The 27307-nt window shown below is 47.3% G+C and overlaps 1 long non-coding RNA gene across 1 annotated transcript in view; it reads right to left on the bottom strand.

Annotated features, from left to right (window-relative positions):
• LOC135314632 (uncharacterized) overlaps positions 1-27307 on the bottom strand; it is a 115079-nt gene that overhangs the window by 18782 nt on the left and 68990 nt on the right. Inside the window, exons 8-10 of the long non-coding RNA XR_010374124.1 lie at positions 13282-13431; positions 3903-3994; positions 1576-3647 (exon numbers count right to left, since the gene is read on the bottom strand). This is a non-coding gene — a long non-coding RNA (uncharacterized LOC135314632). The remainder of the gene's footprint in view (positions 1-1575; positions 3648-3902; positions 3995-13281; positions 13432-27307) is intronic.

Here is a 27307-nt window from a genome sequence, read left to right as displayed (position 1 = left end):
CATCAGAAATGGAGGGGCAGATTTTTACCGCGTGCGGGTCCGCACTGACCTTCAGAAGAGCCCTGGCCGCTCCAGCGGCTGGCGGCCAGCGACCTTCACCGCCCAGTGGTGGCTGCCGTACAAACACCTCTGGCAGAACAAAATGGCTCCATGTACCTGCACGCGGTATACCGTGGCTTTGGAGACACCCTTGATAAACACGTTTCTGTATATTTACATTTTCCTTGGAAATCTTTCAAAGCGAAGCATTTTAATCAATCCTCCAGTGGAACATCAAGAGAAGGTCTTGCCTAGCTTGTAAAGCTGAGTACAGAAACATAACTTTTACAAAATTGCCCATGCAGAAAATCTCATTAGTGCACAGATTTCCAGAAGTACAAGGTATCTGCCTAGCTTCATCCTTTTACTATCTGTACAGCGATGGAATAATTAAGCAGTTCTGCTGGTTCCCTAGAAGGAGGAGAAATATGTGGCTACTTTCTTAGTCATCTTTATTTGTGTCAAACTGCTACAACTGGAGAACAATTAACCATCAGCAGCACAAATCCTTGTTTTGGTACTTCCTTAACCTGGCGTCATTGCTGCTCATGTCATGACACAAAGGTACTGAAGACCTTAAAATGTGACATATCAATTCAATGAATTCTTTCACACGGACACACTTGGACACAGCTGAAATCAAGCAAAGCTTAGCCACATATTGGCTGTTATTGCTGTGACCGGCTGACTTTGTTCCTGCGTCTCTGAGGGACAGCGGAACAGAAACGGAACAAAAACCACACAGAAGTTTGCAGAATAAATGACAACTCATTCACATCAAATCGCGACGGATTATGAATGATGGAATGAAAATGGCCGAAGCACATTTCTCAATAGGAACTGAAAAAGCTGGTGGGTATCAGAGACTAATTCACCTTCGCTCGAACCATGGCAGAACTGTGCAGCCGTGGCAGGGATCGTCATCGCGCGCTCTCTACAGAGGAGTTCAGGACATCGCTGACCGATACACGCTGCATGAACCTAAAGCATGCCTTGACATGTGTTTGCCAACACGTCTCTGCAGCCGCCACAGTGAGTCCCACTGCCGGCAAATCCCTGGGTCCCACACAGGCCCGTACGCAGCCCCAGCACGTCACTCCTCTCACCCACTGCACCAGCAGTCTCGTCGAAGCTTCATCCGAGGCACCGGCCACCGTGTCCCCAAATGAGGTCGTAGGGCCAGCGAAGGGCAGGAGCTCGTGCTTATCCATGGGCAAACCCTTCCCAAATAACAGCCCCTCCGCTGCCAGCGTCTCTTGTCATTCTCGAGACCCACCAAAATACCTCTGAAGAACAAAAATTCATAACCACACCGGAAACTAAAAGTTGCAGGGTCAATTCCATGCGGCTTTCAACAGCAAAGCCTCTGCCTCTGTAAATGACAACCGCCTGCCCGTCTGCCCCGCAGGGAAACGACCCTACCGCCTCTCGTTTTGCTGACACCCTCCTCTCTTCCTCAGGTGTCAGCCTCGCTTTTATCTCATATTACCTCAAAAATTGAGTAATTCAGGGCAACTATTCCAAGCCTTCACTTACCTTGCAGTTTGTTTCAATCCCACCCCTGAAGGCAGGCTTCTGTGCCTGAGCACTCGTCCGGTTTTGCTGCCTAAACAAGTCAATCTACAGACCTGTCTCAAGCCATTTGTCCACCATGGTTAAAACCAGTCTCATTTTTCCAGTCTTTGTCCACCCGGTTCTGCGTTTTCCACAATATCCCTGCAAATACATGCAAAAAGCATTTATGTATAGAACCTACAAGACATTTTCTACATAATAACCCTCTTTCTGGTCTTCCTCAGTGATGGACTGGCGCACAGGCAGAATTTAGTTTGAAGTATTATGGAAAAGGTGTTGCAAATACGGTTAATGGAAATCCCTGCAGCAAGATCCTATTACAAGAACGTACATGGAATTAGGATGCTGATTACGTACTTAAGAGAAGCTTACTTTTCCAGAACTTGTATGTGGTCCCATAAAATATAGTTTGTGAAAACAAAACTGAGTTCCTGGTTCCCCCTTTCAGACGAAGGCTACCTGGCAGCCAGTAGCGGCTTAATGCTTGCTTTCCTTGCAGAGCCTCCAGCTCTTTCCCATAAGAATTCAATGGAAGCGAGAAGTCTGATGTTAAACCAATAGGAATATTCCTTTGGTGACTGACAGATCTTTTTTTAACACCAGAAAAAAACCAGCATTTTTTAGTTTGTTGTCTAAAAATGACCAAACGACAAAGCTCATCCCTGCAAGGGATGGGCCAGCTTCTCACCCCCAGGTTATTTAAGTCGGGTCATATTAGAAGCAGCAGGTGATGGAGAATAGCTTTTTGTTATCTGTTGGATTATCGTGCTCAGGTACCTGGGTCACGCAATGGAAGTTCCCCGGAGCGGCTCTCATTAGGCACCCATTGCTCACCATATGCTCCGATTTTGCAAGGACGGACGCACACACAGTTTGCTCACCGGGCTCAGACCGCCTCTGCTGTTCAAACGTGCCCTCTGGAGGCTACGCCCAGAGGACTTTGCAGACCTCTGGCACCGTGCCTCTCCGTACAGGAGGAGAGTAACAACGTCGTGAGGTAACAATCGAGAAGAAATCTAACTACGTGAAAATCTGTTATGGATTTTCATTAGGTGTATGTTCATTTTGTCGGTGTCTGTGCCGCTATTCAGCTACTAACGCAGGCTTTAAAAACAGGAGAGCATCACTTCGGGGATAATGACATTTCACGAGGAGAAAGAATATTGACTTTAAAGGTCTAAAACCACCAAGACAGTGGTTTCACAGCGGCTGTGACTCATCTGCTCTGTGGACATCCAGGTTATGATTTCCAATCACAGCCTTTGACAACCCTGATTACGTTGATTGGATTCTGTTACATTTCTGCAATTTTCTGGTATTAGATTACATTTCATAGACTAGAGAGTCGTAAGGAGAGGGGATTGCTTACCTGAAAGCACATGGAGTGGAAGACTTCCGCCTAATGGCTTTTAATCCAAGCCTATGTAAATTTTAGACTGGGTGATATATGACATAATGAGATCTGCCAAGCACGAGTCATCGCACTGTAACTGAAATGTGAGTAGACATTCACATTATCCAGCATGCAGCAGATAGACATTGCTATTAGAGACGGGAGGGGAGAGGTGACAAAAACCTCCCATTCCGTGGTAAGCAGTGGTCACATTTCATTGTAATGTGAGCGAGAATCATTTGGCACTTTAATCAAAGCAGCATCTCCCATTCTGAGAACAGATAACTGTGCCGAAAGAGGCTGCAAGATGACCCGTGCTCCTCCACGTGCCTCGCTCCTGAGAACTGCCTCGTGGTGTTGAAAGCAGGAGCGTGTGTGGAAGAGAAGGGGAGGAGGAGGCGGCAGATACTGGTTGGGGGTATCTACTTGCGGTTAGTACTGCAACGTCTCACACCAGCCTAAATGACAATGGCATTCATTTCACTTCCCTTCTTTGGATGTCATCCTTTCTATGCTGCCTTCACTCATAATGCGAACACAATTTTGACGGTGTTTTCCACTCTTCTGCATCCTGTCTCTCTCCCTCCAAACTATTCCACAGCACTGGCTCCGTGTTTTTGTCTTCTCCAGAGACCTTATCCTGCAGAAACAGGTAAAAGCAAGAATTTCTCCTCAAAAAACCCAACAACTCTGCCGTAGCATTCGGAACAAACTAAGCCAGAATACAGATTCCTTTTTTTATATTTGTTCTTTATGGCTCTGAGTTAGTTTTCCTCCGCGTCCAGTTTTTTCTCTAACCCTCAAACACACAGAGATAACTGATCCCTTCTCAGGCAGCTCTGAAAACAGCTTTGCTCCGCAAGGGTAAATAAAGCAGTGGAGTTAATGCACAAACCTGGTCTTCCAGGAGGTACACCTGATTTCTGTCCCTGAGGGCGAACGCTGTCCTTTTACCCCCTACAGTTGGTTCTTTCTAATGAGATGAACCTGTGTAAGAGACAGATACATAAAATATGACTTTATCATAAAATATGCAGGAACCATAAAGTCCACAAATACTTAGCTCTCTCCAGAAGTGATTTGACAAGATTAAACTTCTTGTTATGTTATTCCCCAGTTAACAGTCCACTTAATATTTGGCTAAGCATTATGAAGAATCAAAGGCAACCAGAAAATAGCCCCTAATTCACTGCAGGAAGAATGAGAGAGCATTCAGATTGACTTGCTTATTTCAAAGCTCCTGTTCCCCACTTCATCAAAGAGATATTTAATCTCTTACACCATCATTTATTCATGCTGATAGCACATACAGGAAGCTGGAGCTAAGGGAAGGAGCCAGTGGCACATACAGTGCTCATTATTAGATGGATGACTTTCAAATCCTATTACTGAGCGTGGGGCTCCAGCTAGGGAAAGCAGTAATTTTTCTCCCAGGGTCTCCAAAATGCATCTTTAAACCAGTAAATAAGTGACAGCCACCCTCTACTTACTGTCTGATCATATATAATTAGCAAAACTTCTTAGAGTGAAATAACTCAGCAGTCCGGAGAGGCAGCTCACCCTCCCTTGTACACCTCAGGTCCTGCGTGGGACGAAGGGAGACCGCCACGAAAAAGGGAGGTGGTCCGTGGAAGAGGCCCGCGCCAGAGCCCCTTTGCCGCAGCGAGCTGCCTTACGGATGGCAACCCTCGGCTGCGAGGATGAAATTTGGGCACCACCGAACCCCTGGGCGTTGGCAGGCAATTCTCCCTGCTCGGTGCTTGCTGCCCGAACAGGCGGAGGTCAGCCCTGAGCACCCCCAAAGGCAGCGAACTCCGGTTCCTAGTACTTAGAACCCTCCAACGTTATAACCTTTTTGTCCAGCTCCCACTGATGCTGCCGCGACAGTTCATCACCAGCCCTCCTGAAAGGAGCCCTCCTGCTCCTTTTGCCTTCAGCCTCTATAGGCTGAGACTATAAACGAACCGATTAATACCTCAGCCTCTGATTTAAGCAACTTTTTAATACTTGGAGATTCATTTTCGTGCCACGTCAGTTCAAAAGAATTTTTATTTCCCACTAAACAGGAATTAAAAGGTCACGCTGGAAGCCGTATTTTGCGATTCCCTAAGCCAGCTATGCCCCGTGGAGCCCAGCGCACGAAGTTAAACGCATCCCGTTACCGTTCTCGGCGGTCGCTGTGCAAGCCGTGAACCCCTGAGCCCCCCCGTGCAGCGCGCGCCCCGCGGGCTGGCCGCTCACGAGCGGCGAGCCAGGGCGAAACGCCAGAAAAATCAAAGCTTTGCAGGACAGGTATATTTTCACGACACCTTTCGGTTTCTGCGAACTGGCACGCTCCTACCAGATCAATTTTGCCACAAAGTTCTTGACCTGCTCTATCCACAAGCAGACATAATCTGTCGGAAGAATAAAGTCTATCACAAAATCAATGCTACGTTTTTCTGCACTTAGTTTATCTCTTTCATTGATTACAGCACTAAAAACTGTTGAAGCACAGCTACAAGAAAAGATCTGAACATTGAAGAAGTTATAAATCCATGTAGGAAAGATAACGTTCCAGATCCTCAGCTGCTGGATCTCAAACTCTGTTGTTTTGTAAAAGCCCTAAAAGTAATTAAAATATTAAGTTCTTCATTTCTTTATGCAGTGCAAAAACCTGCTTCTAGTTGTAGCGTATTATGTGCAGATACTCCATAAGCATTAATTAAATTAAGCTAAAAAAAGTTATCATTTTATAATTAAGCAGCATCCAAAATTGTACAGATTAAAACAATTTTTAATAAAGCCTATCTTACAGGATTAGATGATTACAATACTTGCACAAAGAAAACACTGAACTTTCTGTGACTTCATAGAGAAGAGCGGGGAAAATCCAATTTAAAACTGCTTTGCCAGAAACACTAAAAGCAGTGCATTTCTTGCATCACAAGAAGCATATGTATTTTAACAGCTAAATGACGTAGTATCTGTAAAGGTAGCACAGAAGGGTATTTTTGCAATTGCTATGTTGAAAGCTAAAAGTTCCAGAGACAGTTTAGTATGGGGGGGGGGGGAAAATCACTGTATATTTACCACAAATCTCCACCCTCCAGCGCACGTGAGCCTTGTTTGGAAGCTTGCTCGGGTCGTACCTGAAGACCCTGTCTTTTGAGGTTATTTTTCTAGCATTTAGAGCAAAAGCAAGCAGCAGCAGGCGACTGCGAGCACTCGCACGACTGCGCTCATCGGTCCCAGGAGAAGGAAGAATACGTCCCTGTTTGCGAGGCGCCTGCCGTACCGCGCCCGGAGCCGGCTCGCGACAAGCCTTTCCGAGTTTCCTAACACATGTCATCAGCCTAGCACGCTCTCGTGAAAGGAAGGACGAGCAGACCTCATCCCTGTGTGCCGGCCCCTACCTCTTCTCACATTTTTAAGTTACCGTGAGGCTCGGTTCAGCGCACAGCTGATAAAAAGCTCACAAGTACCCCCGGAACTGCCACCGCCTGCGTGGCTGAAGCTCTCTTGAAGACTTGCTAAATTACCCTAATACTAAAAAGCAAAGTAAAAGCTGGTTAAAGTAACCACAGGATTTTGCAGAGCAAGCTGTGTAAATTCCTCAGCGCAAATTCCTGCCTCAGTAAGTGCAGTTAAGGGGTTCAGCATCCTTTTTGTAATCGGGGGGAGGGGAGAGGGTGAACCTGGAGAAGCACCAGCTGCGTAGATTATAAAATCCTCTGTGCCTTTTACTGTTCCCTAGCACGGTGAGCACCGATGTAAATCTGCACTACATATCTGCTAAGGTAAAGGTCTTCTGTAAATGTACTGTGACAGTCACAGCCCTTGGCTTTAGGATTTCAAACATTTCAGCCACCGTGTATTTGTAATTCTTCATTCATTTGTTTCTGACCAAAAATACCCCCCACCCTGAATGAATTTTCTCAAGAGACTCTTAATATTCATACAAATTAATGCATGAATTCTGGCAGGTGAGCTGCTTCTCTTTCCTCCTGGGAATGATATACTCAATTACTGCCGGCAGATGTATGTAAGCAGGGGAGCAAAACACAAATTCTTTTTATTTCTGCTCCATGCATCGCTGAGTATTTTCAACTCATTTTTATGCAGAGGTTTTTGTGTTAAAAAAAGCTATTCACTCCCATCCTATGCATTACGGTGTGCATTTTAAAAAATAATTTGGATTACGCGGGAATGTTTCTGTCTCTAATGACCTAGCGAGTGATGCCAGCCTATTCTTTGGACATCTGTTATCGCAGGGAGGCCCGCGCGGAGAGATGAAGCATACAGATCATGCCTCATGCCGGGTCACGCGCAAGTATGTTTCAAAGCATCGGGGCATAATTTGCACAAATGAGGATCCTTGGGAGGATAGCGCCTGATCTAAGACCAGCTAAAACATTACCAAAACATAACAGCCTGTCTTTAAAATTTGTGGTGTTCAGAATAACGTTGAAATCAGCCACTGAGCTTGTTTCGGTTCAGAAGCCGGTGGAGCCCGTCTCATGAAGAAATGGTGCCTCAGGGAGACGACGTGCAATTCTCTTGAATCCACACAGAATTGTGTCGTATTTGCACTGACTGCGTATAGAATTTGGTATGTGAAAAACTCTTCGGCAGCCTTGGACCTTGAAGAATTTCAAGGTGCATTAAAAAAAAAAAAAAAAATCTCAAGAACTGTGTTCAATGTCACGTTTTAACTTCTCAGGCCAAGCTCCAGGTCCTACTTGACGTCAAAGAGTATAGAGAACTTCCACGGACACAAAATCAGAAAGCAGAAGAATATGCTGTGAGCTTGATCCAGGGTTCATGGAGGTCAGAAGAAACGTTTCCCTTTCCTCCGTGGGCACGACAGAGCCATTTGGGCTGCAGGGGACCTGGCGAGGTCCCTAGTCCAGCCTTCTGCTCAAGGAAAGGTCAATGCTGAGTTCTGGCCACGATGCTTAGGGCAGTTGGGTGTTGAAAACCACCAAGAGCAGAGACTTCTGAAGCCTCTCGGCCAGGGTTCAGTTATCCTCCGTCAAAATCTGATCCTCTGCAACCTCCTCTCCTTCGCTTTGTGGCTGTCATCTCTCCGTCTCCCTCTGTGCACCTGAGCAGAGAGCCTGGCTTCGTCGTCTTTGACCTCTTCACGGTTACTGGAAGGCTGCTGTTAGATCCCCCTGAAGCCCTCTCCTCTCCAGGCTAAAAGCATCCAATTCCCTCGGCCTCTCCTCGCAGGAGAGGTGCTCCAGTTGCCTGGGAACTTTGGCATGTACACGCCTCATTACATTTCTGATTTGCCTTCCTAATAATCTGTTGCTCAGCCAACCTCATTCTATGGCCCTAAAACTCAGAGGCAGTGGAGCATGCTAGGACTTCTTTTTTTCTTGCCTTTTTTAAAAAATCAACAAGGTCCCACTGTGGTGATTGCTTAAATTACCACGTCCTCATGGAAAAGGTTTCAGAGAGTTATTTCAAAATGACAGGTTCTGGGCTTTCCAGACATCTGCACCAATATACTACTTTACGCCCTGAGCGGGATGGGGTCATATGCTTAGCTGATGTAAGCTGTCATAGCACCATTACTCTTATGGAATGTCATTATTTTTTACTCCAGCTAAGGATGAGACCAACAGTTTCCCCGTAGGAGGCTAGCCAGCATTTCAAATCACAGTCTTGTTATTTTGGCAGCTTATCTCTGTGTACAGAAAGCAATTATAGCTGGAATGCATTCATTTTTTGTTCAGCTTCATTTTAGAAGATTTAGCAACCCCTTCTTTCCACTGCTATTCCTAGATTGCTTAAAGAACATAATAGCGCAATAATCAGAAGAGATCACGTTGGTAAAGAAAAAAATGGTGGGTATTTTCTTTTGAGCATTAGAACACAGAAATCCTTAAATACCTGAGGACACACAAGTCATCTGGTTACGTGAACTAAACAAGAAAATCCCATATTCCTCAACATCATTTCTTCAGGTTTCTGTTGTCCTAAAAATCCCCCGGTCCAGACCCCTGGAAATGCAGAGCTTCAAAGAGGCAGCACAAATGGAAAGGAAGGAGCCGGTCACGCCAGCAGAGCGATTAACCAGACCACCCTGAGCCGTGGAGCCAGCTACAGGTGAAGGACGGTTAAATAACCTAGCTTTCACTCATGCTCAAGCTACTTCTAAGTTTATTCCCTGAACTCTTAGTCAGGCAAAGGCCATGGCCATCACGGCAGAGGAACAAAATCAAACCCAAAGGAAAGAGTCTGGGAGGTTATAAGCGTTGTCCTCCTCTCACCATTCATTTTCACAATTGGGGAAAGGAAGGAAAGGTCTAAATAGCATTTGCAAAAGTTTCATCTCTAATAATTTTATCAGTCTGACACATTCTTAATACAATAAAATTCCCTTTTTCCCTGTACTTCTGGGAAGTCTGAGATACCATACGCGGTGCAACTGAGCAACAGAATTAAATATCAGCTGAGCTCAGCTGGTTCGGTTGCAGTCCCTTTCCTTCCCAAGAAACTGATTTTTTTTCTGGGACTTTTCATTTTCAGCCAAATCAGAGTTGAAGCAAAGGGGCAGAATGTTTTTAACCCATCTTGGATGGAAAGTAAGTAAAAGCCACTAGGCACAGACAATGTTAATGCAGAATTTTAGGAATATTTGTTTTAGCAGCTGCTAGTTGAGAAAAATCCCAGAATCCCAGGCTGGAAGGGACCTCGGGGATCATCTGGTCCAACCTTTCTGGGAAGAGCCCAGCCTAGACAAGACGGCCCAGCACCCTGTCCAGCCGACTCTTGAAGGTGCCCAACGTGGCCGAGTCAACCCCTTCCCTGGGGAGGCTATTCCAAAGGTGACTGTCCTCACTGTGAAACATTTCCCTCTGGTGTCCCATCGGAATCTCCCCAAGAGCAACTTGTGTCCATCCCCCTTGTCCTCTCCATGGGACTCCGTGTAAAAAGGGGGTCTCCATCTTCTTTGTAGCTGCCCCTTAAGTGCTGGTACGTGGGGATGAGATCCCCTTTAAGCCTCCTTTTCTCAAGGCTGAACAATCCCAGCTCTCCCAGCCTGTCCTCGTATGGCAGGAAACTGGTTCCTCTTTTGACCTTCGTCCCAAGCTCCCCGCATGAGCCTGCCTTCCTCTTTCTTGCCTCTTCTCTCCCACTTCTGTGGAGAGGTGAGTGCCGAGTACTTTGGGAAGACCAAGCTCTCAGGCCCCCGTGCAAGCGGGCAGGTTTCTAAGGCAGAGATGCCAGCGGTGCGTCAGCCACGAGCCTGGGGAGCAGCAGGTGGTGTTCCTTACAGGAGGAGATTTGGGATTATAGAAAGCTGCCTGAATAAAGAAGAGAGCTTGACGTGATCTTTCCTGCTCAATAAACATAAAATGATGCGTTTGATTCTCAAGTCCTTTTCTTTTTTCTTTTATATATGTGCATATATATATGGATATAGGTGAGAAGGAGAAAAATTTCCTTCAAAAATATTAAGCCTGTGTAGTTTGAAGTGGAAATGTTCTCATGAACTCTGGACCAGGCTGGTTTGATGCCCAGATGCTTTGATATGTGTTTGGATCAGGGTAGTTCTGCAGTTTAAAACCAGTTCTACCTATTCCTCTTTTCTTTTACTTTCTTTATATACAACTGCATGTCTCCCACCTTTGAAGAAGGGGAGGAGGGCTGTCTGATCAGGGAAGGAACCAGCAAGGGTTTAGATGCCAATTACTGTTACATGAAGAATCACCGACGTGATGGGATAATTCAGCTGTGTCCATTCGGGAGACAGAAGCAGCCGCGCCGAGCTTGGACTATGAAAAGGCCATAAGGCTGCTCATTTTCAGCTGTTTTACCAGAACCAGTACATGGCCTAGCAAGTAAAATACCCAAGTGGTCTGATAGATAATACTCCTTGCTCATATATCCTGTAGTGCTTCTGCCCTTGTGCTAATGTACTGATCCACAGAGATAAGAGAGGGCAAAGCTACGAGCTGAGACAGGTTAGCTTGACATCCTGCTTTATGGTGTAACATAATTCAACAGCAAGTTCACCTTTAAAGAAAAAAAACATCATCTCATCAGTCCTACTGCTGTTAATACCATTAGCTCGGTCACTTACACAGCAGAGAACCCCACCTCTCCCCACTCTTAATCGGTTTAGAAAACAAAAATCTGTGAAACATATGAAAAACAATGCACATATTTACCAAAAGTAAAACAAGTCCCAATCTACATGAAACAAAAACCTCAGAAGGCAAGTTTTTCCTGTGCTATGCAAAGTCCCTGCAAGTTTCCATACGACCCACAGCTGAGTGAATTTATGAGTGACTGACATCTTACCTGATTCAAATGAAAACCCATAAACTCTGTGCTAAGCATTAATTTTAGAGATAAAAAATCAGTTTAACCACAAACAATTTGAAAAGGAGAGAGAACACCACAGAAAATGACTAAACACGCAGTTCACATGAAAAATCTGTTCAAAATGTATTCCGGACGTTGGGACCGAGCCAACGAACGTAACTGCCCGCAGCTCCCTGCGGTCCCCGTCGCGCGAGGCCAAAACTTACTGACATGCATCTTAGCAAGATTCCTTAATTTTACAGAGGTGCCCGGTTGATAAAACACCCAATTCACTTATCTCAAAAATGGCTTTAAAATTTTACAGAAAACGGGAGAATCGTGTTTTTACATTCATGAGTTAAGAGGTCCGGCTTTCCAGCAACCGGACATTTCCACGTACAAGCTGGTGGGATCTGGTTTTTCCCGTGTGTGTATTTTCCCGGTGAACACCGAGGGGGCTGCGCGTAGAGGGGGCTGCGCAGTCAGAGGTCAGGACAGAGAATACTTTTCTACCCACGTGGAAATGTAAGGTTTCAACTGTTTTCTAATCCCACTGGCTTCAGTACACTCTTCATCAGCCCTAAAAAGGCAGAAACCAAGGCTCTGCTACTGGGCTGACGTGGTTAAGAAAAGCTGGCTGGTGGGAGCTGCATTAAGCCGGGCGTGCTCGGACACGGAGCGGGGCAAGGGCTGCCGAACCCCAGACTCGGGCTCGCTGCTGCTCAGCGAGATGTTTCATTTCATTCTCGTCAGGTGCTACAGGCTTCCTGAGCTACAGCTAATTATACAAGATTTATCTCTATGAAAATATGAGGATTAGGCAGGCAGGAAAGCAGCTAAAATTTATTTGAAGCTTTCGTTTAATAAAAAGGTATAAAAAACAGGATTTGTACAGAAACAAATAATTTCTGAAACATGTATCTAACGGCGAGCGGGGGAGGAGATTAGCATTTGGGTTTTTTCTTTTCTCCCATCCTTTCATGCTGCTGCCAGGGGAAAAGAAAAACAAAGGATATGAACTTGCGATGCAGCAAGGAGTTGATGCTCCTGGTAGACGGGAGACTGCTGCTCCTCCCCATTGCTCCCGAGAGCCACATATCCCTCGCAGAGAGAAAATTAATTCCTTTACTAATCTGTATTGTAAGCCAGATGTTTAGTTCACGAGGAGGTGGGTCCCCACAGAGCGAGATCAAACCCCCGTTATTCAAACCTTAAGATGATAAAAAATAAAATCCCTCAGGACGCTGAAGTTAAATTGCTGTTGGTATCAAAAATCTCCCCAATTTCACCGGGAGAAGGATCAGTTCGAGGCAGGCTGGAGACACGCACGGGTGACAACATACGGCCGCGCAGAGGCCAGCGCGGCTCCCGCCGCGCGAGCCAACGACCTCAACCCACCCGCAGCGCAGGCAGGACCGGCCCTGAAGCCTCCAGCATCACCCAGCACGTCCATGCGACGGTTCCTTTGGTTTTACAGCTACCAATAGCTGTGTGAGCGGCTCTTACACTCGCGCTGGACAAGTGTGTGACTTCCCCACTCATTGCAGTGAGAGACGAGACCACCACTGGCCTTTTTTGGGCTTGGTGGGGTTTTTTTGGTTGTTTTTTGTTTGTTTGTTTTTACACTTTGCATGAGAAATCCCTGCTATAAACGTTTCCATAACATAGCTTTTAATCTTCACCTTTTATTTTACTCCCCTTCATTTTGGCAAAGGCAGCTTTTAGCCTTTTTTTCTTTAAAAAACAAACTTCTTCCCAAACTCTCCCCCTGTATTGCCCTCTCCTGCAGTTTCTCACTAACATTACTTGGATGCAAAGCTGTGATACCCGTGACGGGAACCCGACAGCGCTTCACCACTTGTGTTCAACTGGTTGGCAAAAAGAGCTTTGTAATAACTCGGTCTCTGGTACATTTGGCAGGTTAAAAGTTACACCAGAATTTAATTCATCAGCAACTTTTCCAACACATTCACATTTGATCACCTGATGAAGGAACACCACGTGTCTCCGTTTCATCTGCAAGACGCAGTCCTCCCCCCCGACAGATTCGCAGCGACTCCTCCACCCCGCGGAGCCACACAACTTGCTCAGCATCTCAGGCAACGCTTTCCGGAAAAGCAGCCCTGCCACAGGATGACACAGAAGGAATAAAATAGATGAATAATGGATCAAATACTATCAAAAATTTCCACAGCTTCCCCCCCTTCACTGCCATTTAACATGTCAATGAACTGAAAATGGAAAGATTACAAATAGCTGTACCGGCAACAGAACAGTTTGATACTGATTTTATAGGCTGCTGTTTTCTAAAATGTATATTTATGGTATTATAATTATCTTACAAATCTATTTGTGGGAGAAAGGCCTAATATTTCTTCTCCATTTAGACTGCAAGCTCTGAGAAGCAAGAACTGTCTGAGTCTTTATTCTGTATGGTGCTTATAGTGGGAACAGAATACAAATAAATGACTTAAAAAAAAAAAGATGGGAAAGATAACTTTTTTGTACAGATAAACCTAAAAACCAGACCAGCAGGGCCCCCTTCACACTGTGCTCCAGGGGCAAAACATTTCTTAGGAAACTGTTCTCAATTGCAACTTGCAGCGGGATAATCACTTGCCATTTGCCATCAGTAATCCGTGCGGCCAATACCGGCTTGCACTGTCATAGCACGGAAAGAAGATTCACCCCAGCACCAGCCAGACTTGGCAGTTTGCCTCCTTGTACGCCAAGACTCAGAGGGTGACACGGCTCCCTCGGGAAGCTCACAGCCGGCGGTGGATGGCCCGTGCCGGGGTCGCTTCTCCCCGCGGGCTGGGCTCTGCGCACAGGCACCGGAGCCGCCCGCTCCCGCGCTGGGCACAGCGTCCCGCACCCGTGCCCACCCGTGCCCCCGAGCCGCAGCCGGGTTTGGGGTGACGAGCTGCAAGAGCCAACCCAACCGCTCCGCTCCCACGGCCCGGCGCCCGAAACCACAGCGTTACCCTCCGTAACCGCCGGGCGTCTTTGCAGAGCTCGCCCTCCTCCCCGTCACTGTCGAGGGTCGGGCACAGCTCACGCCTCTACATTTACGGCTAGCAAGAGCACTGTGGCTCTGCTGTCAACGTGCTGGTCTGGCCTTTCAGCACAAGCTTCTCCGCTGTTTTTATTTCACAAAATCCCAGGTTGGAAGGGACCTCAGGGATCATCTGGTCCAACCTTTCCGGGAAGAGCACAGCCTAGACAAGATGGCCCAGCGCCCTGTCCAGCCGACTCTTGAAGGTGTCCAACGTGGCCGAGCCAACCCCTTCCCTGGGGAGATTATTCCAATGGTGACTGTCCTCAGTGTGAAAAATTTCCCTCTGGTGCCCAGTCAGAATCTCCCCAAGAGCAACTTGTGTCCCACCCCCTTGTCCTCTCCGTGGGACTCCGTGTAAAAAGGGGGTCTCCATCTTCTTTGTAGCTGCCCCTTAAGTGCTGGTACGTGGGGATGAGATCCCCTCTGAGCCTCCTTTTCTCAAGGCTGAACAAACCCAGCTCTCCCAGCCTACCCTTGTATGGCAGCTTCCCAGTCCTCTGATCATCTTGGTGGCCCCTCTCTGGACCCCTTCCAGCCTGTTCACGAATCCTCCAAATTAAGCACCATGTCATCTGTACATCTGGGATAATTAAGACTCTCACTGCTGGTATTTCACTGTGGCTAAAGTAATTCTGTCAGCAGAAAATCTTCCTCTTCATCCCGAGGCACATCCCGGCAGCTCAGGGTGCAACAGGGAGTCGCATCGTCCTGGTTATCTGCTGGCACTGACACGGCTGTGGTCTCTGCATAACCTGCACCTCTTCGCTTGCACAGTGCGCGCTGTTTCTGATGGGGCACCTGTTAAAAGCAGTAACTTTACCAGCCTGAGCCTTCAGGCATGATGGTGGCTCTTTGACTGCGTAAGAGCATGGCTGCTTGCAGCATGGAAGCGCCTCTCGAGGAGTCCTTGCAAAACCAGATCAACTTCTCCAATAGCTCGTGCCATTTTTCTTCTTTTCAGCATTTAATAGGTTGCCCACTCACTGGAGCGCTGCAGCAAGCCCAGCAGCAGGTGCAGAATTGCAGCACCTTCTCTTTTTAAAATCTCAGTTAAAGGAAAGATCAGTAACAGCAAATCAGGAAACGAAGAGAAAAATTAATTTGATCATTTCCTAGTTTAGTGTTTCTCACTTCTTTTTGTTCGATCGCAGCTCACAGAAAAATGTGGTTTGGATTTCGCTGGGATTTCACAAGGGTCCTAAAGCCATTGGAAGGCAGTGAAATCTAGGGTTCCTGCATCCTACTCAACACCAGTTGATACTGGTGAGCTTCGGGTGCCTCACTCCCTAAGGCTCAGACACACAAGTCGGATATTTCGGGTAATATGTAATATGAACTGATCCATGGCATGTCTCTACACGAACACCCTCACTTCCTGAAAAGAGACAGATAAATCAGCCTAATTTGGCAGACAAGTGCCATTCCTCGTGCTTCCCACGTGTATTCATACAGACCAGCTGATGCACAGGAGCTCGGTACCCTTCATTAGCCGCACCGGGAGGAGTAACCTCGTCACCCAGAGCAAAGCCCACGTGCTGCACCTGAAATAAGCAGGACTGTTGTCCATAAAACAACATCCAAGTTGTGTGAAAATCTGAATGCAATCCAAAAGATTTCAGGCACGTCTCTCCGGAGTGCACTGCGTAGGAACAAAAGGCTATCCAGTAACATTTGTCCTGCAGGACAGAAAACCTCAGGCAGCATTTTGAGCTTTCAGGTCTCTAATATACTTCCAAGAATTTTTGTCTAAAAGTACTCCTGAAGGCGAATTGAACAGCGTCATCAAAAGACAATTTAATTCCCAAATCAACTCAAATTTTTGAAAAAGCCAGGTTTCACCTCCCAGGAGGCTCCAACATCGTCCTTTCTGCTTATCATACGATGATGCGGCCCTTACCCAATTACCTGATCAAATAACATTCGCTATATTTTCATCTCATGTTGAAGGTCGTTGAAGAGATTGTAGAGGAAAAGGTTGCTTTCTCTTTGGACTTTCCATTTTTGCTGCCAAGGTGGAAATATTGGTAGTAAAGCAGGTGAGAGGAAGGTGGAAGGAGCAGCGAACGCTGCCCAGAGAGAGCTGATCATGGCGCTCACGCCAGCAGCGCGACCAACAGGAAAAGCAGCAAAGAGCAGATCATGCTCTAACAGATGCCGGGAGACGGAGACAGCAACCGGCCCGGCGCGGGGCTGCGTGCAGCTCGGCAACGAGCACGACCGCGGGGCAACGGCGAGAGTCTCTCCGCCGCGCTAACGGCGGTCACGGGAACCCGAGGGGTACAGAAGGACGTGCAAACGTCACGCTAGAGGCGATGCTCGGGAGGTTTTACAGGTGCGGCGCAGCACAAAGGCGTAAGCACACAAAAGGTGTTCCACCCCCGGCAGATTTCACCAGGAGAGGCTGGTGAGACGCCGGTGAGACGCCGCCACGCCTGGGACACATCCTCTGGCACGCTCCAGTGAGGCTCCGAGCACAGTTTTGGAACGGGGGGAGGTGATGATCTTGGGTCAGAAAAATGTGTGTTGTAAATAATGAAATATAAAGGCAGGAAAGAAAAGACCGAGCGGAAGCTCGATGACACAGTGAATATTTGAGTGGATTCGGCTGCACAGTTGGAATGTTAAAATTTTCACTGCTGTGCTGGCATTTCTCAGCTCCTGGTAAAAACAGCACCACGGGTGTGGTTACCAGGGATCACAAAAACCCGTGAGAAAATCCCAGTGTGGAACAGGTATTAAAAATAAAACAGCCCGCTGGGAGTGCGGATTGAAAAGCCACGGGGAGAGGAATGAGGTTCGCACGTGTGAGAACAGTGACAAAATGCCGCGAAAAAGCACTTGGCGAGCAGGTTTGGAGCCGCACATCCTGCGCTCGCTTTAGCAGAAGAGCGGCGAGAGCCGCTGCAGCGTCTGCAGCCGTGCGGCGTTGGTGCCGTGGCCGCTGCAGCACGGCGACACAGCCCACGGCCTGCTCCGGCGCATCGAAGGGCTGTACTAGGGTAAGCGACACAGGGACCCTGGCTTTGGGTGGAAAGGTCGGAGACCCAGCGCCCACCTGCGACCAGGAAAGCACAACATAAGCTTTTCCACCCTGATTCTGCCAGCACGTCTCCATCCTGAAACGGACGGATCAGAGAGGCAAGGGACCAGGATCTAGAGGAGACCTCAGACTGCACAGTTCTACATATACACGCACATTTTTGCCTGAGGAGGTACAAAGTATTAAAGCACTCAGTCCTTCCCTTAGTGTCTGTGTAACAGCAGCTGATGTTGTGCGGGTCAAGGCCTTTAATCAAAGAATATAGAAGTTACTGCAAATTATTAACTGGCGCGTACAGTTGAAAGATAGCTCAAAAGAGAGAAAATCATCCTGCTGAATTGAAAAATAAGGCCTGAATGCCCTAAGTGCATGTCACGCTCGACTTTGGCATCAACAGAAGGAAAATAAGGGTAGAAACATGGTATTTTATGAAACCTGTTACAGAGAAGTACATAAAGGTCTTGAAGTATGAAAAGGGTCCTGTTGAATTAGAGTCATCACGGGAATTACAGGGAGTTCAGTTCACTTTCAGAGACCCTTACCAACACCATTAACCTGCTGCTCACAGCTTGATCCCCACAATCTCATGAAAGCATGAAACACGCTATCAGCCGTAGCCTCTTCTATCACTAAAAATGTACCTTATTACACTGATGCCATTTTTTTAACTCAAGTGCATTCTGAAAGCACCCAGGCAGCTACAGCAGCAGTCCAATCACCACCTGCCCTGAGCGGATAAAACACGGAAAGCAGAGCTACGTACACGCACGGACAGCTGCTCCACTAGCATTTTGGTAGCTTCTGAAACAAAAGGAAGACCAACAAAGTAGCTCACGTGCTATTTTCGGTGCACTGCAGGTCACTAACAGACCACCTGAAGTGAGAACGCTGTCGAGAGTGGGGCTCGAAGCGCACAAAAATGGGCAAAACACATACCTGTGAATTTATCATAGAATAAATACACTGAACCAAAAGTTTTCCGGAAATGCAGAGTAAAAGCTGAACCTTGCAAAACTGGGACTTCATGTTTTTTGAAGCTTGCGGGGCCGATGACATCATACTGCTAAATCTCAGGCAGAGCACAGGTAGGCAAATCGTTTCCAACGTACGGCGTGGCGAACATCGCAGGAAGAGTCAAAGCGATCAACAGTGATGCGCTTGCCACTGCCGCCCTGCTCAAACATCTGCCTGCAGCTGGACCACTTTGGAAAGCAGCTTTGAGCTCAAGACCGGACGATGGGGGTGAGCTTACGTCCTCACCTACGCCAGCAAGACGCCTTCCCCTTTCTGAGCGAGGGTACAGGAATCACTACCTTCAGCCTCTCTCGGGCGTTTGGCAATACAGGGCTTTGTACAAGGGGCTTCTTTGCAAATCAGCGCGAGTCATTCCCGCTGCGCCACACGCTTGTTACTTCTTTTGACCTACCACGAGCATATTCCAGAGCTATTGTCACTGCGGCGTGATTGAATTAGCCCTCTCCCTCCCCACACCCTAATTCTCTCCTCTGCTAATGCTCGAGCCTGGAACAGCAGATGCCTTCCTATCAAAACTTCCAGTGCAGAGTGCTGACATTTGGAGATAAACAGAAAAGCACTAGACAGGCAGCTAATTCTCATCTCACCCTGCTCAGAATTTCCATTACAATTTGCTTTTAAGATGTCTATCCACAGTACTAGTACAGAGGTAGGTCAGACATGCAGCCCTGCTAATAAGACGACAACATCGCACTTTGCATGTCAAACAACAGCGTAGACCGGTTCAGAAATTTCACAGCACATGTAAAATCCTGTTAACTGCACCACCATTTGAAGACCCAATTGGAAGCTGCAGCAAAAGTTTTGTTCTCCAAACTGATTACGGCATTATAGAACACGCTTCTCCCTCCGGGTCTGAAGACTTTATTTATTTAAGCTCCCTGACACCAGAGGCCAAAATTCTGTTAACCTTGCGGCAGGCTTAATAATTAGCCATGCAAGAGCAGGCACCCCGCGCACTCTCACCGCAGAGCCTCCTTCCCTTCGCCCCACGCTCCCGTCCCAGGCGCTAAGCCACGTAATCGGGCTTATGCCTAGGAGTGCAAGCATTTAAACCCATCATCGTTTTAGGCACACAGACAGCCTCTGGGGTCAGGGAAAGTGAACATCTACAGAAAATAGCAACACAGCGCCTTGCTTACTGCTAAGGTTCAAACCCCACGAGGAACGGAGAGAAAGCACCAGCACAATTTATGGCTGGCTCACGAAAGCTGTCTCTTTGATAGCAGAGGAGGGTAACCCCAGCCTGTGCTCAGTCCAAAGCCTCTCCTATATTTAGAGACTTCATTAGTCTACAGTGTCTGAGAGCTTAACACATCTCCTGTCGACATCAACCCAAAGCTCTCGGATGCAGGACAAACTGAATCAGAGCCTGTAGGCACAGGAAAGCAAAGAACAGGAGAGAAAGGAAAGCAAAAGAAAGCAAGTAGCATTGGGCAGGTTTTCCAATAATTTCTGCGCAAGACGTCACGTGCATCTCATCTTTGCAAGAACTCACTGCAGGCAGAGGAACAAGTGACCAGGAGAGGCAGCCGATAGGCACAGTGCCGCTGTTAGAGCGACGAGGACCACAACCAAAAACTTACATTAACTGAAAAATCTGCTTCCTCACAGCTGCAATTTTGTTTTAAAGGATGTACTGAAGCCGCTGTAAGATTACTCTTACCCTCAATAAAGCTGTTCACAAGGCAAACTCTATGCCAGCTGCAATATTCCCATCCACATGAAACTCCCTACTATGGAAACAGCAAGCGTACCCCACAGTTTAACAGATTTCCACCAGAGCATTCACGTCATTTCTCAGGTGCCATAAAACATAACTCTACCCTACACTCTGGTGTTTTATAGCGAGTACTGTATATCAGATCAGAAGAAATTGATATTTTCGTCCGGCTTGGGAATTTTCAATGAATCACCACCCTCCTATGATATCACGATACTATTTTGGCACGGGATTTTTATGCTTTGATGTTAGAGTATACAACAGCTAGCTGCATGTACCTGAAACCCCATTCAGCTCAACAGATGCCCATATGGAGCTGCAGCCTCTGAGTTCATACTGGGGAAAAAAATGCAGGTAAGGGAGCATTCCTTGACAGCAGCCATCGCAATATTTACTGTAACAGTAGAAGCAGCAGAGTATTGCATGAAGAATAAAATACTGGTGCACCCAACTTGTGCAGCAACCTTTATGCAGGGCTCCAAGCTAGTCGGGCTTGTTGGGGAGAGGAGGTAGATTCAAGCAGAACATAACTTGCAGAAATACCAACGAGTCGACTTTTGCACGTCTTTCTCTTAAAGCACAAGCAGTCTGGTTGAAGCCACAGATTTCACCTCCAACACACCCTAGGGGATTTCTCCAGGATAAGCCCTTTTCCAGTCCTCAAATGTCATGGGGCTTCTCTGTAACTCCCCCCGCCCCGCCCCCAATTCTTTCATTAGTAAAACTTCAGCACAACCCCTTTGCACACCCTGTGAGCTCTCTCCGTCTCTCATTTACGCACCTTACAAAGCTTTAATTATCAGACTAATTACATTAAAGCCAAATTCACCCCTGTCTAACCACGATTTTGAAGTACACTAAGAGGAAACAATGCTGTTAATTAGGGTGGGACCCTGGCAAATGGAAGAACACATTTACCTACAAGAAGGCAATTAGGACATTCTCCTTCCACTTTCCCAAGACAATTTGTGAAACAAATGAGAGTTTGCTGCTGATTACAGACTTTTTAATAAACAAACATGGTTCAGAGATTTCCAGGTGCAGCTTGATGCATCACCACTTCAGAGTGCTTCGCTGAGCATCACTGATCAACCGCCTGAGGTCGTGCCCGCTCCCCCCTTTTGCAAACCCTCCTGCAGGAGCACCATCACTGCTGATCACGGAAACTGCGTGCCTGGCACATCTGGCCTTGTTTGTCTGCACCCATCTGCTAGAGGTGAAAGGCTCTGTACCGTGCTGTTGTTTCTGTACCTATATTTGCAGAATATTTTGCCTTTCGTAGCGTATTTTCATCCCCAGTGAGTTCTGACTAAACCAGAATAGATTTTCAAAACCACCCAGAGACGTACAATCTCAATTCCTAAGGCAGACTCGAGCCTTGGTGCGATGTCGTTGCCGCAGAGTCTGATTTGTCTTATTGCCCATCGCTGCAACGAATGGGTGGATAAGCACATCGTGCTGGGCAAGAGCATCAGCGGGACTTAATTTTGGTCCAGGACTTTGAGCAACCGGTGAACATCAGATTTTAGGTGGTTTTGGCATGCTTGCCTGAGCAAACTTCCCAGGTAAGGATTTACACTAAGGTAACCTCAGAATTATGCGAAAGCTGAACAGAAATGTAATGCATTGGAGAACAAGTGTGATGGGAATGGCTGGGGGAGCTGGGGGGGTTTAGCCTGGAGAAGGGGGGGCTGAGGGGAGCCCTTCTCGCTCTCTGCAGCTGCCTGAGAGGGGCTGGAGTGAGGGGGGGTCGGTCTCTGCTCCCAGGTCACTAGTGACAGGGCGAGAGGGAACGGCCTCAAGCTGCGCCAGGGGAGGTTTAGATTTTAGCAGTCACCATCCCTGGGGGGGTTCAAAAAACATGTAGACACAGCACTTGGGGACACGGTTTAGGAGACATGGGAGTGTTGGGTTGGCAGTTGGACTTGATGAACCTAGAGGTCTTTTCCAACCTTAATGATTCTATGAATAAGAGTGATGCCTAGATGTTGGCCTTAGGTACGTAAATGCCTTTCCAGGTGTTGCCATCTGCCAGGGTATTCAGCTCTAAGTAATCTTCATGTGTTCTTTCAGAAGACCGACCCTCAGGATCCCCACTTCCATTAACGCCAGTCGAACCTGGGCTTCTCAGAGACTGTCACCTCTTTTACGTGTGGATCCTCACAGACTGCTTACGTCTGAAGTGCCCTATTGCCCAGCAGCAGTGAGCTAGGTACCCTCTAAAAGCCACATCCAAACCCAGCCAGGAGGAGACCGCATGAAAGCCAAGGAAAAGCAATCGGACTTCGGTGCCTAAAGAGGTGACCTAGCCAGAAACAAACACCCGGACGCGTTTCTCTAGTCAGAGTTCTAAATGTTAAAAGAAAAAGTCTCACCCGTGTCTTGTAGTTTATCCCACTACTTCTAGCTAAATCCATTTCAAAATTACGTTCTCCTCTTGGCACTTGTACCCTTCACTAGGAGCTGATCGTCGCAGCCACTCTTAGTCGCTGTTTATCCAATTGAAACATTTTGTTCTTTTAATCTTTCCTTCTAAGTTCTTCAAACTCCTTAATCATTTTTGTTGTGTGTCCCTGGCTTCATCGTAGTACGCAGCTTGCTGGCATTTTGGTACTCCTGACAATAACACTTGTAAGTTAATAGAGTCATGCCAAGAATGAATCTGCCCAAGTTTACAGAAGCATTTCTAAGAGGCCAAAAAACTGTAATCCCTCTTCAAACGACACTGGTAAGGCTGCACCTAGGTTTCTGCATTCGGTTCTCCATATCTACATACTAAAACTTGTCAGGAAATTAATGACTTAATTATCTCAACAAAACCAAAAGACGGATTGTCCCCCCCCACCTTCTTGCCAGCCTGACATGCTCCAGACTCCAGCCAAATCAGTTTTCCTCCATCAGCCCCAGATTTCTTTGCCCCACCCCACCCCCCGCCCCTCGGTTCTCTGATGGCACCGCTGCTTTCCAGGTCTCAGCCTCTGCCTGGGGCGCGCAGCTCCTGAGAGAGAAACGGCACCTCGGGAGGGTCGTGCCAGCAAGGAAACCTCTTCCCTTCCCAGGCAAAGACAGCGCATTAGCTTATTTTCTATATACAAGACGTAACACTTAAATAAAGCCTCATTTTATACACCTTCAACTTATTAACCTTTCCAGTGACGCTTTGTAAAATTATTTTACCGCCACCTGATTTCCAAAGCCATTCAACAGCTCTGTGCTCCAAACCCAGGGAAAGGTGCCCTCAGGGTACGGCGTCTGAATGCTACCGGGAGCATCATTAGCCCAACGCACCTGCACACTGCTTACTCAAAAAAAAACCTCAAAAAAACCCAAACCAGGTAAACTTGGAGGAAAAAAATAAAATTCTTAGGTGTCCTAGCTGAAAACACAATTGTGCCTTGCGGTACCCATTTAGATTCCAGAAGGAATGTGTTTTTAGAGGCAGCGCACTGAATCACACAAGCAGAAAGCAAGCTGCTTGAGGCTGTCCATTTCTTCTGGCTGTCAGGGCTTCTCAGTTTTGTTTTATAGTTTCCTTTGGCTCTATAAAATACTTTGACATACTGCTGCAGACCTCTGGCTTGCTTCCTATTCCATTTTTTTTCTGACTAAGTGAGATGCCACTGTGAAAGCCATCGAGGCATCCCTGCTAAATTACGCCCACCGTTTGTGCAGACAAGCATGTAGCGAATTTACTCCTACTTGCCAGTCCAACATTTAGCTCAGTTCAGACCTGGGAGAACGCAGGCGACAAAACCCCTCTGCTAGACCGGAGGGACCAACTGGGAGGTGCGGGAGCACCCCCTTCCCCCGCGCCCCATGCACGCGCTTGCCTTGGCTGCCTCGGCGGGTAGCTCTCGCCTCCACCTTGCTTTCGGTGACTTGACTCTTCCATTTTTACGGGGAAGATAACACTATTTCTTATCACATTAATTCATTTTGCTCCTCAAAGATTCGCTGAGGTTGAATCTGTTCAGCCCAGCCCCCTCCAGCAGCCGCTCGGAGGGGCAGGAACCCACCCGCCCCGGCAGAAGTACCGGTGTCACCCTACAAAAGCGCACTTTCTCCTGATTTTGTAGGTTTTTTCATACTTTATGATGTATTTTAAGTGACTCTAGCCAACATTATTTCAGTTGGAGAGAAATGAATCTGTATTTCTAAAATTCTATAATTACTGATTATTGATAGTTGACTCTTGCTCAGTAACTATTTCTGCTGTGGAGCAACTGCTATTTTTATGTTCGACAAAGCAAGACTTTATGCAGCGAATCAGCCGTTTAGAAGGCCAAGTTAATGAAAGACAAAAAAATAAATTAACACGACACAATTGGGTTTTACTCAACCTAATATTTGATTTCTGTGAGAATAAAATTCTAAAATTTACCTGTTGCAAAGAAAAATCTTTGGACACACTTACAGATCTCTAGCATTAAAACATTAAACCCTAACTGGAATTCAGTGCCTTTCTATCCCTTTCTGCCCTGCAAAACCCAGAACCAATAAATCAAGTCAATCAGATTTGAGTTGATGAAAACATTTACTAAATTAACATCAAAAAATTTTCAAAAACTCAAGCCAGTTTGTTTTGGCATTTTCAGATGATCATTTTGATTCACCATATTCACAGTTTAATTATTTTGAAATTTTGTTCCACTGGAAAAAAAAAAAGAATAAGATTCTTTCGGGCCAACATAAAGTGAGTTTTTTCAGTGTTGCATAAAAACTTTAAAAAGCAAGAAGTACTTAAAAAGTATTAATTTTAGCTAAAGGAACCCCCTTAAAGTGGAAGGAACAACAAATTAACAAGAGAGCATTTTAAAAAAATGCTTGTAAATGTGCTTGCAGAGCATGTGCTCGCCTGAGGAGTCACTTCATACAGCTGTAGCAAAGCGACTGCGGCCGGCAGCGGGGCTTGACCCTTAAAACAGAGAAAAGGAAGCTAAAATTGCTTCATAAGTCAGCCCTGGTCCTAGCCCAACCGCACCACTGTTTATCGTGGCTTTATATTGCCCCTGTCTCTCCACGGTTTCCAGGGCACAGGCCACTGAAACGAAGCAATTGCGCCGATGAATTAGTTTCCGGGGCTTCGGAGCCCTCCTGCGCCTCGCGCCCGGCCACCCGGGGAACGCACAGGCGGGGCCGGCGACGCTGGGGGCTCCCCAGCCCCGGGGCTCCCCGGCCGGGACCCGCCGCCCCCGGGCAGAGCCTCTGCGGGGCAGAGCCCGAGCCCCGCTCTCAGCTCAAACCGTCCGCTTTTAGGGGCGATCAAGAAACGGAGAGCTCCTGAAGCCAACGCTTCGTTTTGCCCCTCGGGGGGTGAGCGGTGCCCGCCGCACCGTACTGGGGAGCTCAGCCCTCCCTGACCCGAGGAGCCACCCGCACGGGCTTGTCCTGAGGCTGCAAAGGACTGTTGCACCTTTTGCTCAGCCGAAACCCCACAATGATTCTTTTTTTTCCCCCCATCTTAACGAAAAAATATTGTAGAAATAGATGATGCTACCAAAAGACAGACGGCTGTGGGATGGCCGGCGTCAGGCGACATCAGTAACGGGGGCAAAGGAGGAGGGTAGAAAATGTATTTTCGTGTACTACAGATATTGTTCTTCAGAGACAAATGATACCAGCAAACACAAGCTCCCTGCCAAGATATAAATATCAAGCTGCTGACACAAGCCTGCTTTTGCTGGTAGCTAGTTCAGCGATTCGGAAACGCGCCAGGGGAGGGTGCGGAATTACAGATGTTGCCTCCGATGTCACCCACTGCAAAGGTGCTGAGGGGCCCATTTATTTTCCAGGAATAGCAACGTCATTACTAAAAAATTCCATGATGACATTGAGCTGTTCCAGTTGTACCAGCTCGTTTCTTGTAAAGGTAGTATCAGACTTCACTTGGAAACATACTAAATTACAGACATTTTTCAAACCAAAAGAGGCTGAAAGTAAAGCAACCAATATGCTCTGCTAATGCTGCTTTGTCTTTTCATTTCGGCAAAACGCTACCTGTCTTCATGCTGACCAGCAGGAGTGACCGTTTCTAAAACACTGTGCTGAAAGACCTTGTCACGTTAAGGATATTTAAGGATTCCCAGAGGGAATGAATTCGCGTGCAGTCCGGTATAGTATTAATCAAACCAACCAGACACGTCAAACACAAAGCGATAAGGAAATACTTAGAGGAGCTATCCCCTACAGGCTGGGGTAAAAGGGCAGTTGGCAACTGAGATACAGGCTTTACTGGAAGAACTGCTTCTGTAGTGCTAATCCAGTCTCAGATATTTAAATGCTTCGTTTCTCACAGCCATCAAAAAACCTCAGCGGACAAAAGATGAGCAAGAGGATCCATTAGGCAGAGAAATCAGGGACCGTTAGAGCGACAGAAAAGATGCAAAACAACCAGAGGAGGGAAAGATGATTTAGCTTATTCTTAGCAAAACAGAATGACATGTGGCTCGTCAGCGTTGGTCCGATGTATTGAATTGAACACTACGTGCATCACCCTGAGCCTCCTCAATGCGTTTGTAACTGCATCATTTTAAATGAGTCACCGGTCGATAAAATACATCCCAGTGCCTGGGAATAAGAGTATGTGCAAGTCTGAAGGGGAACAGTTCAAACCATATGACTAAATTTCCAATGGAACTTTTGGGAGCGCACGGGGGAGAGGGCGCGCGAGTCACCTCTGCCGGCTGCCAGCCAGGACCAGCCGCCTCTCACGCCTGCAGGATAATTAGACACTGCGGTCCCCAGCGTGCTTTTCAGACACCTGAGCCTCTCTGTGTGCCGAACACAGGCACGCACCCATGGAAAGGCGTGAGGCAGGCAAAGCTCTGGGTCTCCTCCTTCCGCCGTGAGAACCACGCTGAGTTCAGCCCTCCCTCACCTCCGCACCAAGGCCTGAGCGGCTCTGGGGTGGCAACACACGCTTACACGCGAAGGGAAGAAAGGCCGTGCTGGACACCCGCCACAGAGACAAAAAGCTGTCTTGTATTGGAAATCAAGTCAGAAAACCAGAGCAGTCAGGGTCTTCGAGGGAGATGCGAAGTCCTAAAGCGTGGTGAGAGCAAACCAGCTGCAATGACAACAGCCATCTGCCCCAGGACCCGGCCGGGCACGCTTCACGTGGAAGCAGCACTTCCAAAGCTAGCA

This window comes from Phalacrocorax carbo, chromosome 8 (assembly GCF_963921805.1).
Source record: "Phalacrocorax carbo chromosome 8, bPhaCar2.1, whole genome shotgun sequence".
In the NCBI taxonomy this organism is placed as follows: domain Eukaryota; kingdom Metazoa; phylum Chordata; class Aves; order Suliformes; family Phalacrocoracidae; genus Phalacrocorax; species Phalacrocorax carbo.
Note: the sequence above shows the minus strand (reverse complement) of the source record. Positions and strands in the feature narration are given on the sequence as shown.